This window comes from Chenopodium album, chromosome 14 (genome assembly GCF_948465745.1).
Source record: "Chenopodium album chromosome 14, dcCheAlbu1.1, whole genome shotgun sequence".
Lineage (NCBI taxonomy): Eukaryota > Viridiplantae > Streptophyta > Magnoliopsida > Caryophyllales > Amaranthaceae > Chenopodium > Chenopodium album.
In genome coordinates this window covers 20,547,310-20,552,484 of record NC_137847.1, presented here as the reverse complement: position 1 = coordinate 20,552,484, position 5,175 = coordinate 20,547,310, and the positions used below count along the sequence as shown (strand labels likewise).

The 5,175-nt window shown below is 41.3% G+C and overlaps 1 non-coding gene across 1 annotated transcript; it reads left to right on the top strand.

Annotated features, from left to right (window-relative positions):
• Positions 1 to 4,275: 4,275 nt before the first annotated feature.
• Positions 4,276 to 4,381, top strand: LOC145580500 (small nucleolar RNA R71). The gene has a single exon (XR_014099525.1). It is a non-coding gene; the product is annotated as a small nucleolar RNA R71 (small nucleolar RNA).
• Positions 4,382 to 5,175: the final 794 nt, after the last annotated feature.

Here is a 5,175-nt window from a genome sequence, read left to right as displayed (position 1 = left end):
TCTTGTGAGATACACCATACTTATCGAGAAGTCTAGTAAAACTGTGATGCTTGAAATGCGACCCCCCATCAATGATAATGGCCCTAAGAACACCAAATCTCGGGAAGATCACCTTCTTGAATAGATTAACCACCACTTTTGAATCATTTGTAGGAGAAGCCACGGCTTCCGCCCATATAGAGACATAATCAACGGCTACCAAGATGTACTTGTTTCCTTGAGAAGAAATGAAAGGACCCATGAAATCTATAGCCCATACATCAAAGACCTCGAGCAAAAGGATAGGGTTTTGAGGCATTTCATCCCTTCTAGAGATGTTCCCCGTCCTTTGACACATATCACAAGTCTTGACAAATTTCCAAGCATCTTTAAATAGAGAGGGCCAAAAAGAGCATAGATTGCAAGATCTTGGAGGAAGTCTTTTGAGCACTCATATTCCCACCATAAGGAGAAGAGTGGCACATATGGAGGATGCTTTGAATCTCATCGTTGGGGACGCATCGTCTTAGCAAACCATCAACCCCTATTTTTAACAAAATGGGGTCGTCCCATATATATCGCTTGGCTGCATGCTTGAGTCTTCGGCGTTGTTGGGAGGTGAAGTCCGGAGGTATGGAACCAAAAGCCAAATAATTCACTATATCCGCATACCAAGGCTCCATCTTCACCTCAAGAACATATAGAACATCGTCCTTTAAAGTATCTTCTATTGGCAAACCGTTTTCATGAATCCTTGCACAAACCACCCTAGAAAGGTGATCCGCCACCACATTCTCGGCCCCCTTTTTATTTCTCATTTCATAATAAAAATCTTGGAGGACCAAAACCCATCTCAACAATCTCGGTTTAGCCTCCTTCTTGATTATCAAATATTTGAGAGCCGAGTGGTCGGTGTACACTATTGTCCTAGAACCAATGAGCTAGGTTCTAAATTTCTCAAATGAATGGATAACGGCCAAGAATTCCTTCTCGGTAGTTGTATAATTCCATTGCGCATCATTGAGAGTCTTGGACAAGTAATGTATAACATGAAGTTTTCCTTCCTATCGTTGTCCAAGGACCGAGCCAATGGCCTCATCGCTTGCATCACACATTAGTTCGAACGGTAGAGAACAATATGGTCCTTGGACTACGGGAGCGGTGCAAAGTGCTTCTTTCAACCTACAAAACGATTCTTTACAAGCATCATCAAACACAAATTCTTTATCTTATTGCAAGAGGGATGTGAAATATTTGACAATTAATGAAAAATCCTTTATGAAACGCCGATAAAACCCAGCATGGCCAAGAAAAGATCTCACTTCCCTCACATTGGTGGGGGGAGGAAGTTTCTCAATGACCTCTACCTTGGCTCTATCCACCTCGATGTCGGCATGGTAGATTTTGTACTCAAGAACGATCCCACTCTATACCATACAATGACACTTTTCCCAATTAACACGAGGTTAGCCCTCTCACATCTTTCCAAGCAATGAGATAAATTGGACAGAAAACCTTCATAGGTGGCTCCTCCAACAGAGAAATCGTCCATGAAACCTTCTATCTCATCCTCAATCATATCACTAAAGATTGACATCATACAACGTTGGAATGTTGTGGGGGCATTACAAAGCCCGAAAGGCATCCTACGATATGCATAGGTACCGTAGGGACATGTGAAAATCGTCTTCTCTTGATCCTTGGGGTTAATCGGGATTTGGAAAAATCCCGAGTAACCGTCAAGGAAACAATAGAAGGAGTTCTTTGTAAGCCTTTCAAACATTTGATCAATGAACGACAATGGAAAATGATCTTTGCATGTACTTGTGTTGAGTTGGCGATAGTCAATGCACATACGCCAATCGGTAACAAGCCTAGTAGGAACTAGTTGATCATGAACATTTTTCACCACCGTCATGCCACCCCTTTTAGGCACAACTTGTATGGGAGATACCTAATCACTATGAGCAATTGGGTAAATAATTCCCGCATTTAGAAGCTTAGCAACTTCCTTCCGCACAACCTCTTTCATGGAAGGATTAAGCTTCCTTTGCCTTTGCCTAACAGGTTAAGCATCTCCCTCTAGATCAATTTTATGCATGCATAAGGATGGACTTATACCGTTGATGTCATCAATGGTATAACCCAAAGCCTTCTTGTGTTTTCTCAAAACATTGATCAAGAGGGAGGTTTGCTCCTCCGTTACATTAGAATTGATAATTACGGGAAAAGATTCATTGGAATCAAGATATGCATACCTTAAGCCCAAAGGTAGAGGTTTTAAGTCTACCTTTGATGCTCCCTTACCATTGAAGCTCTCTTCTCTTTCTTCAACTTGAAAGAGGTCATGAGTGAAAGGAGCTTCTTTCTCCATGCTTGCATCCTTGCAATCCCTTTTGTTTTCCTCAAGCAAATCCTCATAAAATTGCATGTGTTCCTTGTGAGCACCTATCTTGGATTAATTCAATAACACACTTTCAAGAGAATCATTAGTAGCATGCAAAGGGGAGTAAGAAAATTCATTGAACACATTATCAAGAACATCAACTCTAAAATATTCACCACTTGAGGAAGGTTGTTGCATGACACTATTCAAATCATATTCAATTGAGTCTTTGTCAATTTTTAGGGTCATCTTACCCTCCTTCACATCGATGATTGCTCTAGAAGTAACTAGAAATGGTCTACCCAAAATTATAGGAATCCTCTCATCCTCATCCATCTCTAGCACATAAAAGTCCACGGGAAATGTGAACTTTCCAACTTTAAGGGGAATGTCCTCAACTTTACCCATGGGAAACTTGGTAGAACGATCCACTAGTAGGAGAGTAACATTTGTGGGTGAGAGGGTTCCTACACTAAACTTTTGGTAGACGGAATAGGGCATAAGACTCACACTTGCTCCTAAATCACACAATGCTTTGTCAAACTCGAAACCATTAATTGAACAAGGAATGGAGAAACTACCCAGATCTTTCAACTTGGTAGGAAGTTTGCTGGAAAGGATGGCACTACAATTGGCAGTTAGGTTCACAGTTTCACACACCCTTCTCCCGCTCAAAAGGTCCTTCAAGAATTTAGAGTAGTGGGGTATTTGTTTCATAGCATCAACAAAAGGAAGGGAAACATGCGAATTCTTAATGACATCAAAAAAATTTACAAATTGAGCATCAAGCTTGGCTCTCACAAATCGTTGTGGAAAGGGTAGCTTTTCCTCTCTAGGTTGGCGATTTAAAGGCAAGGGGGTCATAACTTCTTTCTCCTGTGGTTTCTCAACAACATCCCTTTCTTTCTTACCACCCAATGACTCATTGGCTTCCTCAATATCATCTTCTAACTCCACCTCTTCTTGTGACTTCTCCTCAATCAAAGGGTCACTCCCCACAACCTTTCCTCTCCTAGTTGTCATGGCATTCATGGGTTTAGGGTTGACTCCTTGACTTGGAAGGTTAGAAGAAGAAGAAGAAGAAGAAGGGGATGAATTAGATGCAAGTTAAGCAATTTGAGTTTCAAGCATTTGCAACATTTCTTTGTTGATTGTTTCCCATGTTACTTTGATCACCAAAATTTTGATTTTTATGGTCACGGGAGTTAGGTTGTTGATTTTGAATACCATACCCTCTTTGGTTAGAGTAGCCTCTTCCACTAAAGTTGGAAGGGCCTCCCCCACCATGGTATTGGTTATCATAACCACCACCAACACCTTGGTTCCAACCATGGTTTCCACTTTGATTCCAATTCCCCATTTGATTGGAGTTTGACCTCATATTCCCCATATTCCCTATTCTAGGAGCAAAGTTCATAGCATTAACATCTTCCATATTTTCATCATGTTCTTAGGGAGGGGGTTGAATTTCACAAGAATATACACATTGAGAGGTGTCATGATCATAGGTTCCACAATTAGCACAAAACAAACATCTTTGAGGCATTGTATTGTAAGAAGAAGGGGAGGAAGTGTTCATACCATTGCCTCCCTTGGTTGAAGGGGAGGTGTTACCTTAAGGATTGAATTTCTCCTTCATTAGCTCATCCATTTGCTTGGTCATTTTGAAGATTTGGGTAGAGAGGTTGTTGATTGTGTTAGCTTGCTCTAATGCATAAACGCCTTTGCTAGATGTAGCATCTCTATCTCCTTCATACCAATCTTCATAGTGCTTTGCGGCCTCCTCTATGATATGTTCCACTTCATCTTCTCCTTTGTTCATGATTGGGCCACCGGCTTCGGCATCCAAGCTTGTTCTTCCTTGAGGTGTGAGACCACCATAGAAAGTGTGAATGAGTTGATACTTGGGTATTCCATGATGTTGACATTGGCGTTGGAGTTCTTTGTATCTTTCCCAAACCGCACTAAGGGATTCACCACTCTTTTGGCGAAAACCTTGAATCAAAGATCGAGCTTCGGCGGTCTTCCTATGATTGTAGAACCTCCTAAAGAATGCCATAGTAACTTGGTCCCAAATTGTGAGAGAGTTAGGGGGCACCTCCTTCTTTAGCCACTCTAAACCTCTCCCAATTAAAGAGAACGGGAACATCTTGAGACGAATGTATTCTTGAGTTACCCCATTAGCTTTTATTATATCACAATACTTCTCAAACTCTTTTAGATGTTTATAAGGACTCTCATACTTTCCATCCAAGAATTATTTCTGCTTTCAAGGCAATCAAATTGGGCTTAATTTCGAAATTATTGGCTTGAGTAGTAGGAGCTAGGATTCCACTTTGTGCCCTAAAGGCTTTGGGAGCCCCAAAACGACCCAAAGGTGTATTCTCTCCCATTTTGGGGGGTTGCACACTCTTAAAATCGAATGTTGAAAAAGGGTTGATTTCTGAACTTGATGAAGAATTAGAGCTACCTACGTCTTCACTTGAGGGTGAGGAAGGTGGAGTATCTTCTTCTTCTCTCACTCCTTCTCTTATAGGAGTATGGGAGTTTCTACTCCTTGCTCTTGCTTCTCTTCTTAGCAAGGACAAAGACCTCTCGAGCTCGGGATCAATGGGGACCAAAGACCTTGAGCGGGTTCGTCCTCTGTTCGTACAACAAAACTAAGAAGAAAGTGAGCACCAAGTAACAAAAGTAACCAAAACTAGCAAATAAAAGGTGAGATAGGCTCAATAAAGCAATGAAATAGCAATAGAAGTCGTATCCCCAGCAACGGCGCCAATTTAACAAGGGAATAAACACGTCGTCAAGTG